Source organism: Ranitomeya imitator, chromosome 1 (assembly GCF_032444005.1).
Source record: "Ranitomeya imitator isolate aRanImi1 chromosome 1, aRanImi1.pri, whole genome shotgun sequence".
Classification (NCBI taxonomy): Eukaryota; Metazoa; Chordata; class Amphibia; order Anura; family Dendrobatidae; genus Ranitomeya; species Ranitomeya imitator.
The window spans coordinates 944,892,242-944,905,807 of record NC_091282.1 but is presented as its reverse complement, the minus strand read 5'-3'; the positions used below and the strand labels follow the sequence as shown (position 1 = coordinate 944,905,807).

The 13,566-nt window shown below is 44.8% G+C and overlaps 1 protein-coding gene across 3 annotated transcripts in view; it reads right to left on the bottom strand.

Annotated features, from left to right (window-relative positions):
- Positions 1-13,566, bottom strand: part of BANK1 (B cell scaffold protein with ankyrin repeats 1) — a 1,115,425-nt gene that overhangs the window by 530,012 nt on the left and 571,847 nt on the right. The window lies entirely within an intron of this gene.

Genomic DNA, 13,566 nt, shown 5'->3' with positions numbered 1-13,566 from the left:
AATTGGTGTGTATAAAAAGGTACCTCCCCAACGTCTAACCACCCCTGGCCGAAGCATTTCACTGCGAAACGCGCGTCGGGTGTGGTAGACTCCTGGTTCCTCTCTCTCCTGTACACGGGTAACACATGTTCTATGTATATATTCTGTAGCAGGGCATATGTCCTGGTAATTCTCTGACACTGTGCATAGTAGGTGTCTTTGGCTTATTTAATCTTATGTTACAACGTATTTTGATTATATTTTCTTTCTAATGAGTCAGATACAAATATATGTGGACTTATTTTGTTCGCTCCAGCACCTGTTATATATGTACACTTGTACTTGGTGCACAGTGACTATAGCACTGTCTTGGAGTAAATAAAGTGACTCCATAACTGCCCTACCGCTATATATAGCATGTTTGTTATGTAATGAGAGCCCTTATTGTCACACTTAGTGCATGTATATAACTATTTTTTGCTATTTACCAGGTTTTGTCTACCCGTTCTGTGTTTGTTATGTCTTACCAATATGCCTGTTATGGCTTTTTTAATATAGACCAGGTTGTGGTCTTTTTTCCATCAATAAAGTGACTTTTTTATAGTACCAATGTGTGGTGCCTTTGTTTATAGGTGTTTATTTGTAGTTTGGTAATCCACATAAGGATATATTATAGGTGTTATATGTCTTCCAATGTAGCTAAAGATATGAGTGAAGACTTTTTGACTCAAAAAAGAAAAGTGCCTTTGCTGACCATAGCAAGCAATCATAGAGTAGCTTTATTTTTGTTTTTTGCTTTTGAAAAATGAAAAATGAAGCTGTCGTGGCTGCAGATTGGATGAAGCCTTTAAGTGCCATCAAAACATGAAAAAACACTATTTTGACAGAGAACAATGGCAGTGCAGAGAAGCAATTCCATCTCGATAGGTTTTTTTTCTTTTTACATTTCCACCACCTTTGGTTCATTAAGCAATTGTTAAAAAGTAATGAATGACCCCTTAAGTCTAAATGCAGATATAAATCATAAGATAACGTAGGGGTGATAATTTATTTTAAATAAATAAAAATTGGATGCCGTTATAAAAAATGTAATTGTAATATTTCTGCAGAGTAACTGTTTCCCAGTCCTCTGACTATGGTTAAATCATCTAAATAATGGGTATTTTTATTATGGTTGCAGGCTTTTCCATCCAGGAAAATACATCTAGAAATAAAATGAAATAATGCAACATTAATGTAGATAAAGGTGTATCTGTGTAACTGGTGATTCCTGTTTTCTGGATGTTGAGTGCCATAGAGCACAAAGCAAAAGACAATCCTAGGGCAGCAAAGTAAGATATTGTCTGGAGTAAATGAAAAATCTCAATCTAGAAGGATTTGTTAACTACAATGAACAATTTAAATAACTTTAATGCTGGCTACATAAAAAACTACAGTAATTTCACAGTTAATGTAAAAAAAAGAATGTGTCACAGCCAGACTATATGACTAACTGGACAAAAAGAGGAAATTGGCATAACAGTTTCATTTGTTCTGGATTTTTACAAAAGAGCACACAAGATTTGTTGTACAAAATGGAAGCTCCAAGACCCTACCCCAATAATTAGTAGGTGTAATAAAAATAATAATAGCAAATACCTCCAATTAGAAATTTAATATAGATCTCCAGATTCATTATGTCACTTACCTCATGTGCAGGGCATTGCAGTAGCTTAGGTATCCATGGTTATGACCACTAACAGCTAACTAACTGTCACTATATGAGTGGTTATAACGATGGATACCTAAGCTACTGCAATGCCATGCACTTGGTATAAGCAACATAGCTTATCAGAAGAACTAGTCTATAATACATTTGTAATTGGAGGCATTTGCTATTATTACTATACATACTAAGTATTGGGATAGGACATTGGAGATGGGAATACCCCATTTAAGGTTTAGTAATGAAAAATACAAACAGGGTAAATATTAGTTTATCAAACAGAGTCAAAGGTATACAGAAATAGCAGAGGTGGCACGTTGAGGCACAGGTGCAAGGGTACAGGACACTAGACAGTGGAACTGAGACTGTGACAATCAGTGGGTCTGGGCAGACTTGTCCTTAGAGTAAAAAGACAAACACACCTCCACACCTATGCAAGCACAAAGTTTAGAATCAGATTCATACCCCAAGGATTCCTTTCCTTTCATCAGCTAGTCCAAAGATTTAGTACAGGTTTAGATGCAAAATAAGGTTACACACATACAGATGTGTGAAAAAATGTTTGCTCCCCTCCTGATTTCCTATTCTTCTTCATGTTTGTTACACTTGAATGTTTCAGGTCACTAAACAAGTTAAAATATTAAACAAAGGGCTCTGTGTGAAAACATTGAACAGTGGTGAACATTCCCAGGAGTGGCCAGCCGGCCAAAATTACCCCAAGAGCACAGTGGCAACATATTCAAGAGGTCACAAAAGATCTCACAGCAACATACAAAGAACTAAGGCCTCACTTGCCAGAGTTAAGGTTAGTGTTTATGACTCCACTATAAGAAACAGACTGGGCAAAAAATGGCTTGCATGGCAGTGTTCCAAGATGAAAGCTAAAGCTGAGCAATAATAACAACTTAAAAGCTAATTTCAATTTTGACAGAAAACTTGATGATCCCCAAGACTTTGGGGAGAATACTTTGTTGACTGACAAGACAAAAGTTGAACTTTTTGGAAGGTGTATATCCCATTACATCTGACATAGAAGTAATAAGGCATTTCATAAAAGGAACATAATGCCTGCAGTAAAACATGGTGGTGGTAGTGTGATGGTCTGGGGCTGTTTTGCTGCTTCAGGACCTGGAAGACGTGCTGTGGTAAATGGGACCATGAATTCTGCTGTCTATCAAAAAATCCTGAAGGACAATGTCAGGCCATCTGTTCGTGACCTCAAGCTGAAGTGCACTTGGGTTATGCAGGAAGACAGTGATCTAAAATACACCAGTAAGTCCACCTCTGAATGGCCTAAGAAAAAATAAAACTAAGACTTTAGAGTGGCCTAGTGAAAGTCCAGACCTTAATCTGAATGAGATGCTGTGGCATGACCTTAAAAAGGCGGTTTAGTCTTGAAAACCCTCCAATGTGGCTATGTTACAACAATTCTGGAAAAATGAATGGGTCAAAATTGCACCAAACGTTGTAAAAGACTCATTGCCAGTTGTCACAAATGCTTGATTGCAGTTGTTGCTGCTACGGGTGGCCCAACCAGTTGTTAGGTTTAGAGGGCAAATGCTTTTTCATACAGAACCCTGCAGGTTTGAATTTCTGTTTCCCTTAATAATGAAGACCTTCATTTGAAAACAGCATTTTGTGTTTACTTGTGTTATCTTTGTCTAATATTTAAATTTGTTTGGTGATCGGAAAAAATAAGTGTGACAAGCATGCAAAAGAATAGGAAATCAAGAAGGGGGCTGTCACGCACGTGCTCAGACTGGTTGGCGCGGGCATACGGGGGTGTGGCCCCACTGGACCACAGGCCAAACTTCCCTGGAAGGGGCGTAACTAAGTAGCTTCCTAGGTGTTCGCTGGAGCCTCTGATGGTGAGGTCAGACTTGTGCAATAGGAAGCTACCAGGTGCCACTCCAGGGTGAAGTCTGGCTGTGGCTGCTGATCCCACTAAGGAACGGAGCGGGCACGGCTGGCACTCTGGCTGACAGGCGGGCACAGCTGGGACACAGGCAGGCAGACGGGTACAACAGAGACACTGGCGGGCAGGCGGACATGGCTGGCTCTCTGGTAGGCAGGCGGGTACGGCTGGAACATAGGAAGAACCGGTAGGGACCGGTCTGCAGGCAGGTATGAGAAACAGGTTGGAACCTGTTCAGACAGGAGGACCAAGTAACAAGAAGAAGGGGGAACTAAGAGAAGAGAAGAGAAGGAGAAGGCAGAGCCAAGAGCGGAGACGCTGGAGGCGGAGCCAAGAGCGGAGACGCTGGAGGCGGAGCCAAGAGCGGAGACGCTGGAGGTGGAGCCAAGAGCGGAGACGCTGGAGGCGGAGCCAAGAGCGGAGACGCTGGAGGCGGAGCCAAGAGCAGAGATGCTGGAGGCGGAGCCAAGAGCGGAGATGCTGGAGGCGGAGCCAATAGCGGAGACGCTGGAGGCGGAGCCAAGAGCGGAAACGCTGGAGGTGGAGCCAAGAGCGGAGACACTAGAGGCGGAGCCAAGAGCGGAGACGCTAGAGGCGGAGCCAAGAGCGGAGACGCTGGAGGCGGAGCCAAGAGCGGAGACGCTGGATGCGGAGCCAAGAGCGGAGACGCTGGAGGCGGAGCCAAGAGCGGAGACGCTGGAGGCGGAGCCAAGAGCTGAGACGCTGGAGGTGGAGCCAAGAGCAGAGACGCTGGAGGTAACGCCAAGAGCGGAGATGCTGGAGGCGGAGCCAAGAGCAGAGACGGAGCCAAGTGCAGAAACACAGGAGGCGGAGCCAGATAGTACCGCAAAGAGCGGAGCCAGATAGAACCGCAAAGAGCGGAGCCACAGAGCAAAGCCAGAGAGCGCGAAGCAAGGTCTGAGTGCAGAGCCGCAAGAGTGCGGAGTGAAAGCAGACAGAAAACACAAGGAAAGAAAGCAGGGAAGGAAGCCACAGACAAGGAGACCGAGAAAAGACAAAGTACAGACAAGGCAATAGAACAAGACGCAGGGACAAAGACACAGGGACCAGGATATTCTGCCTCCTGGAGGGCGGACTACAAGAACAAGGCAAAAGCACAGAGAAAAGCTCAGAGAGAGTAACTCAGAGCAAGGCCAGGCAAACTCAGCAGCTAAACACTAACTGAGCTAACACATTGCACAGGCCCAGACCACAGGGTGGAGCTGCACTATATACAGGAGGCCTCTTGGTAATTGGTCAGGAACTGATTGGACAGGTGCACCTGATTCCTATAAGAACCAGAGAGTTCAGGCGCCGGCCCCCTATACACATAGCCATGAGGCATGCAGAGAGCAGAGACACAGAACATGGAGCTGGCATTAAAGAGAAAGCACATCATGGCCTGGAGCAGTGGGTAAGATTGTGTGAGAGATGTGAGGCCATGCTGTGATGCCAGCAGAGTTGTTACAGTACCCCCCCTTTACGGCCCCTCCTCTTAAAGCCCGCCAGAACAACCTGTAGAAGAAGGATAGGAGGACACATAGTCATAGCCATCACAACATTCCTCTCGTAGAATGAGGTATTTGAGACATTAAAGATCTCAGGATGCTCAGTCTCTTTGAGTCCAGTAAGATCAGCCTCCCACTCAGAAGACACAAGGGACAGGACTTCTTTCACCTGGTCAACAGAAAGCAGGGACTTGGAAGCTTGTGATTTGACCACAACATAGTCTGATTCTTTGGACACTGAAGACACCTTCACTGGATCCAACTTAAGTCCATCATCACAAGAAAATTGGACCTCCTCCTTTAGACCGGTGGGCAGCAGAGATGAGAACACTTCAGTCTTGGGATCTTCGCCCGATAGCCAGATGGAAACTGGTGGCATACATATAGGAAACATATGCATATCTTCAACCTGGTACCCTGAAAAAACTGGACCTCCTCTTCAAGATTAGAGGATGAGTAAGTCTCTGTCTTAGTATTATCAGCAAGTAGCCACTTGGAAGCAGAAGACATACATTTAGCAAGACCCATCAGCCAGTTGCTCTGACAAGACTGGACCATTTCTTCCTCCGGATTGGTGAAGAACAGAGATGCAAGAGCTTCAGCTTCAATTTCTTCATCCACCTGCCACATGGAATCCGAAGGCATCATTAAAGGAAGCATCTTCTTCCCAAAGTTCATAGAAAATCTTTTAAGTGACAGGGATGTTCCTGGGAACTGGTCACAGGTATTGACAATGGAGGTGTGCGGAGAGGACGCCACTGTCTCCTTTACTTCAGTGAGGTCAGCACACCGTGACTCAATAGCCAGCAGATTGGGTGGAGAAGATATCAACACTGTAGGTTGACCTAGCAGTTTAGGAACAAGAAACTTCTGGAGACTTGATAGTTCCAAACGCAGAACCACGCTGGGTCTTTGGACCGGAATGGGCAGCAGAGTATCCGGTTCAGAACGACCGAGGGGCGGACTGGTCAACAAGTGGAAAACAAATCTCTCCGCATTCAATGCTCCGATTTGGAGCTGTAGTTGTCCCTTCAACACTGGACTGTTCATAAGTAGGACTCGGCAATCACCAAACACCTTCACAGGATTCTGGAGCAGTGGAACAGGAATCACACTTAGACTCCATCTGGTTAGCAGCTTTAACACATCTGCAGGACCGAAGCTCCCACAAGGCACTGGAACAGACTCAAACTTTAGCGGAAGGGAGTTATTCTCACCAAGGGCAGTCTCTCCTACTGGCCCGAGGTTTTGGAGCTTTAGTTCCCCTGGACAGAGGTCTTCCAGGTGTTCCTCACAACAGCAGCGACATAGTAAGCCCTTCTTACGACTGGTCTTAGACTGATGCTTTGCCAGTCCACTCTTGACAGTCTTTTTGGGTTCTATTAGAGTAGCTGCTTTAACGGGTAGAGGAACTGGAGGATCACAGACGGTCATGGCTTGACGTGGAGGTTTCCTCACAGGTTTCGCCCGTCTGGAGCGCCTCTCGGATCTAGATGGGGAAGACTTCACAGGAGCAGCAGGACGAGGCTTATCAAAGACTTTACGGAAGGCCACCAGGAAGGCCCCAAGACTCATGACGATAGGATCCCCTGCTTCCCAGAGGGGACAAATCCATAATAAAGCATCTCCTGCTAGGTAGGACATGATATAGCCCACCTTAATCCGGTCAGAGGGAAAACAAGCTGCATTCTGCAGGATGTAGCGCAAGCACTGTTCCAGGAAGCTTTGGCATTCCTCTCGATTCCCATAGAACCTAGGTGGGTCAGCGGGGTTGTGCTCCTCCTCATAGGCCCGGAGTTGATCGTAGAGAGCATTTGAAATTATGATTGGGCCCGAGGTCTCCTCAATTGGAACGACACAGGGCGGAACAAATTCTTCAGCTTGCTCTTACTGGTAGAGAGAAAGTTCATCATGCTCTGAGAGTGGTAGGACATGGGATACAGCGGAGGCCATGGCCTGTGCAAACTGTCACGCACGCGCCCAGACTGGTTGGCGCGGGCATACGGGGGTGTGGCCCCACTGGACCACAGACCAAACTTCCCTGGAAGGGGCGTAACTAAGTAGCTTCCTAGGTGTTCGCTGGAGCCTCTGATGGTGAGGTCAGACTTGTGCAATAGGAAGCTACCAGGTGCCACTCCAGAGTGAAGTCTGGCTGTGGCTGCTGATCCCACTAAGGAACGGAGCGGGCACGGCTGGCACTCTGGCTGACAGGCGGGCACGGCTGGGACACAGGCAGGCAGACGGGTACAACAGAGACACTGGCGGGCAGGCGGACACGGCTGGCTCTCTGGTAGGCAGGCGGGTACGGCTGGAACATAGGAAGAACCGGTAGGGACCGGTCTGCAGGCAGGTATGAGAAACAGGTTGGAACCTGTTCAGACAGGAGGACCAAGTAACAAGAAGAAGGTGGAACTAAGAGAAGAGAAGGAGAAGGCAGAGCCAAGGGCGGAGCCGCAAGAGGTGGAGCCAAGGGCGGAGACGCTGGAGGCGGAGCCAAGAGCGGAGACGCTGGAGGCGGAGCCAAGAGCGGAGACGCTGGAGGCGGAGCCAAGAGCGGAGACGCTGGAGGCGGAGTCAAGAGCGGAGACGCTGGAGGCGGAGTCAAGAGCGGAGACGATGGAGGCAGAGCCAAGAGCGGAGACACTGGAGGCGGAGCCAAGAGCAGAGACGCTGGAGGTAATGCCAAGAGCGGAGACGCTGGAGGCGGAGCCAAGAGCAAAGACGGAGCCAAGTGCAGAAACACAGGAGGCGGAGCCAGATAGTACCGCAAAGAGCGGAGCCAGATAGAACCGCAAAGAGCGGAGCCACAGAGCAAAGCCAGAGAGTGCGAAGCAAGGTCTGAGTGCAGAGCCACAAGAGTGCGGAGTGAAAGCAGACAGAAAACACAAGGAAAGAAAGCAGGGAAGGAAGCCACAGACAAGGAGACCGAGAAAAGACAAAGTACAGACAAGGCAATAGAACAAGACACAGGGACAAAGACACAGGGACCAGGATATTCTGCCTCCTGGAGGGCGGACTACAAGAACAAGGCAAAAGCACAGAGAAAAGCTCAGAGAGAGTAACTCAGAGCAAGGCCAGGCAAACTCAGCAGCTAAACACTAACTGAGCTAACACATTGCACAGGCCCAGACCACAGGGTGGAGCTGCACTATATACAGGAGGCCTCTTGGTAATTGGTCAGGAACTGATTGGACAGGTGCACCTGATTCCTATAAGAACCAGAGAGTTCAGGCGCCGGCCCCCTATACACATAGCCATGAGGCATGCAGAGAGCAGAGACGCAGTACATGGAGCTGGCATTAAAGAGAAAGCACATCATGGCCTGGAGCAGTGGGTAAGATTGTGTGAGAGATGTGAGGCCATGCTGTGATGCCAGCAGAGTTGTTACATGGGCAAACACTTTTTCACACAACTGTAGAATTAAGTCTTCATTGAGTCCAGGTAGAAACAACGCCACTTGTGAGTACACTTCATTGACTGGTCCTTAGATTTTATGCAGAGGACTTAAATTCTTTTCTAGGAACAGACATTAACTTCTTGTAGTATTATTCCAAAAACATTTAGGTGTTGTTTGTTCAATAAAGACTTAAAGCCAGAGGTCCTCACACGAAAGTACCATAACTCCATTTTGTACTTTGCAACTGTACAATTACATTTTTACTAATATCTAGATGTCAAAGAAAATGCTTTATCTCCTTAACAAAGTAGGATGCACATTTTCTTTATATGTCTAAGGAAAGTATGAGGAGCTGTGCCAGCTTCAGTCCAAGCAGATTCCAGCAGGGTTAGGCCTCTTTCACACTTCTATCTTTCTTTTTCCATCACAATGCGTCGGTTTGTTTTATAAAAAAATGGATCCAGCAAATGTTTCTGATGGATCCGTTTTTTTCTCATAGACTTGTATTAGCGATTGATTGTGACAGATGGCCTTCTGTTTTGTTCGTCGTGCACTGGATCCGTCGTAAAATTGCTGTCCGTCGGGCGGAGACAACGCACAGAGGAACGTCTTTTCTGTACTTCAGAAAATCGCTCAGCGACGGATCCTGCGCTGTCTGTCGTTGGCTATAAAGGAAGCCTATGGATACAGGATCCGTCGCTGACTCTCAAAAGCAGGAATTCAGCGATGGATGTCGTCTTTTGAAACTGAGCATGCGCGGAAGAATTTCCCGTCAGGGAAATTCTCTCTCGCTCTCTCTCTTTTTACTATTGATGCTGCCTATAAACTGTAGTGAAACACTTGGGGGTTCAAAGCTCTCACAACACATCTAGATAAGTTCCTTTGGGGGTCTACTTTTCAAAATGGTGTCGCTTTTGGGGGGGTTTCAATGTTTCAGCACATCAGTGGCTCTCCAAACGCAACATTGTGTTCCATCTCAATTCCTGTTAATTTTGCATTGAAAAGTCAAACGGCGCTCCTTCCCTTCCAAGCTCTGCCATGTGCCCAAACAGTGGTTTACCCCCACATATGGGGTATCAGCGTGCTCAGTACAAATTGCACAACAACTTTTGGGGTCCATTTTCTCCTGTTACCCTTGGTAAAATAAATCAAATTGGAGCTGAAGTAAATTTTTGTGAAAAAAAATTAAATGTTCATTTATATTTAAAAACTTTTATTTAAACTTCTTAGTAACATAGTAACATAGTTAATAAGGCCGAAAAAAGACATTTGTCCATCCAGTTCAGCCTATATTCCATCATAATAAATACCCAGATCTACGTCCTTCTACAGAACCTAATAATTGTATGATACAATATTGTTCTGCTCCAGGAAGACATCCAGGCCTCTCTTGAACCCCTCGACTGAGTTCGCCATCACCACCTCCTCAGGCAAGCAATTCCAGATTCTCACTGCCCTAACAGTAAAGAATCCTCTTCTATGTTGGTGGAAAAACCTTCTCTCCTCCAGACGCAAAGAATGCCCCCTTGTGCCCGTCACCTTCCTTGGTATAAACAGATCCTCAGCGAGATATTTGTATTGTCCCCTTATATACTTATACATGGTTATTAGATCGCCCCTCAGTCGTCTTTTTTCTAGACTAAATAATCCTAATTTCGCTAATCTATCTGGGTATTGTAGTTCTCCCATCCCCTTTATTAATTTTGTTGCCCTCCTTTGTACTCTCTCTAGTTCCATTATATCCTTCATGAGCACCGGTGCCCAAAACTGGACACAGTACTCCATGTGCGGTCTAACTAGGGATTTGTACAGAGGCAGTATAATGCTCTCATCATGTGTATCCAGACCTCTTTTAATGCACCCCATGATCCTGTTTGCCTTGGCAGCTGCTGCCTGGCACTGGCTGCTCCAGGTAAGTTTATCATTAACTAGGATCCCCAAGTCCTTCTCCCTGTCAGATTTACCCAGTGGTTTCCCATTCAGTGTGTAATGGTGATATTGATTCCTTCTTCCCATGTGTATAACCTTACATTTATCATTGTTAAACCTCATCTGCCACCTTTCAGCCCAAGTTTCCAACTTATCCAGATCCATCTGTAGCAGAATACTATCTTCTCTTGTATTAACTGCTTTACATAGTTTTGTATCATCTGCAAATATCGATATTTTACTCTGTAAACCTTCTACCAGATCATTAATGAATATGTTGAAGAGAACAGGTCCCAATACTGACCCCTGCGGTACCCCACTGGTCACAGCGACCCAGTTAGAGACTATACCATTTATAACCACCCTCTGCTTTCTATCACTAAGCCAGTTACTAACCCATTTACACACATTTTCCCCCAGACCAAGCATTCTCATTTTGTGTACCAACCTCTTGTGCGGCACGGTATCAAACGCTTTGGAAAAATCGAGATATACCACGTCCAATGACTCACCGTGGTCCAGCCTATAGCTTACCTCTTCATAAAAACTGATTAGATTGGTTTGACAGGAGCGATTTCTCATAAACCCATGCTGATATGGAGTTAAACAGTTATTCTCATTGAGATAATCCAGAATAACATCCCTCAGAAACCATTCAAATATTTTACCAACAATAGAGGTTAGACTTACTGGCCTATAATTTCCAGGTTCACTTTTAGAGCCCTTTTTGAATATTGGCACCACATTTGCTATGCGCCAGTCCTGCGGAACAGATCCTGTCGCTATAGAGTCCCTAAAAATAAGAAATAATGGTTTATCTATTACATTACTTAGTTCCCTTAGTACTCGTGGGTGTATGCCATCCGGACCCGGAGATTTATCTATTTTAATCTTATTTAGCCGATTTCGCACCTCTTCTTGGGTTAGATTGGTGTCCCTTAATATAGGGTTTTCATTGTTTCTTGGGATTTCACCTAGCATTTCATTTTCCACCGTGAATACCGTGGAGAAGAAGGTGTTTAACCCCTTCACCCCCGGAGCTTTTTCCCCGGAGCTTTTTCCGCTTTTTCATTTTCGTTTTTTGCTCCCCTCCTTCCCAGAGCCATAACTTTTTTATTTTTCCGTCAATATGGCCATGTGAGGGCTTATTTTTTGCGGGACGAGATGTACTTTTGAACGATACCATTGATTTTAGCATGCCATGTAACAGAAAACGGGAAAAAAATTCCAAGTGTGATGAAATTGCAAAAAAAGTGCAACCTCACACTTGTTTTTTGTTTAACTTTTTTGCTAGGTTCACTAAATGCTAAAACTAACCTGCCATTATGATTCTCCAGGTCATTATGAGTTCATAGACACCAAACATGTCTAGGTTATTTTATATCTAAGTGGTGAAAAAAAATTCCAAATTTTGCTAAAAAAAAAAAAAAAAAAAAAAAATTTTTTCTTGAATGTGGTTTGAGCACCTCGAGGGGTGCAGTTTTTAGAATGGTGTCACACTTGGTTATTTTCTATCATACAGACACTTCAAAATGACTTCAAATGAGATGTGGTCCCTAAAAAAAAAATGGTGTTGTAAAAATGAGAAATTGGTGGTAGTGAGAATCTGGAATTGCTTGCCTGAGGAGGTGGTGATGGCGAACTCAGTCGAGGGGTTCAAGAGAGGCCTGGATGTCTTCCTGGAGCAGAACAAAATTGTATCATACAATTATTAGGTTCTGTAGAAGGACGTAGATCTGGGTATTTATTATGATGGAATATAGGCTGAACTGGATGGACAAATGTCTTTTTTCGGCCTTACTAACTATGTTACTATGTTACTATGTTACTATGTGGTCAACTTTTAACCCTAATAAAAAAAAATCTTGGTTCCAAAATTGTGCTGATGTAAAGTAGACATGTGGGAAATGTTACTTATTAAGTATTTTGTGACATATCTCTGTGATTTAAGGGCATAAAAATTCAAAGTTGGAAAATTGTGAAATTTTCAAAATTTCAGCCAAATTTCCATTTTTTTCACAAATAAACACAAGTCTTATCGAATAAATTTTACCACTATCATGAAGTACAATATGTCACAAGAAACAGTGTCCGAATCATCAGGATCCATTGAAGCGTTCCAGAGTTATAACCTCATAAAGGGACAGTGGTCAGAATTGTAAAAATTAGCCCGATCATTAATGTGCAAACCACCTTTGGGGCTTAAGGGGTTAAGAAGGGACTTATGGAACACATTGTAGATCCAAAGCGACGGAGGAAGCCATAAGTGAAAGGCAACTGGATTGACCACCTCAATGGTCTCGTAAGGACCAATAAACATGGGACCTAGCTTAGCAGAAGGAACCTTAAGACGAATGTTCCTGGCAGACAACCACACTTTATTTCCTACCAGGAATATAGATCCTACAGACCGCCGCTTATCCGCAAAAAGTTTATGTTTGCCCTGAGCCTCCCCAATGCTCTTCTGGACCTCCCTCCACACCTCCCCCAATTGTTGCACTGCCATATCAGCCTCTGGACATCCTGAATCCAGCCTAGAAAATTCACCAAAATAGGGGTGAAAACCATAGTTACAGATGAATTGTGCTGTACCCGTGGACTGGTAAATCCGATTGTTAAATGCAAACTCAGCTATGGGCAATTATGAACACCAATCATCCTGTTGAGACATAGCAAGACACCTCAAAATCATCTGTTCAAGTGACTGATTGGTCCCCTCCATCTGACCGTTGGTCTCAGGATGGTAAGGAGAAGGAAAAGGTCAAGCAAACACCCAATCTTTTACAAAATGCCCTCCAAAATTTGACAGAGGGAGTCAACAGACATGGGGCAAGTCAGGGATCACAGCAGGTCAAATCAAGAGCTACCAGAGACAAGTTCACATGTCAAAGGCAGAATTATAGCTGACACCACCAGCAGGATGCATGGGAGCTAAATAGCAAACCTGAACCCAGAATGAGGCAGAGCAAAGTTAACCCTTTGACATAATCTGCCCGGAAAAAGGACAGACCGGATTAAACCCAGGAACGGATCATGACAATAAGTCAGGAAAGATGAGAATACCTCCAATAAAAGGTTCAAAAAGAAGTGTGAACAGCGCTTTATTAGAGTGTTACTTATTGCCATATAGTAC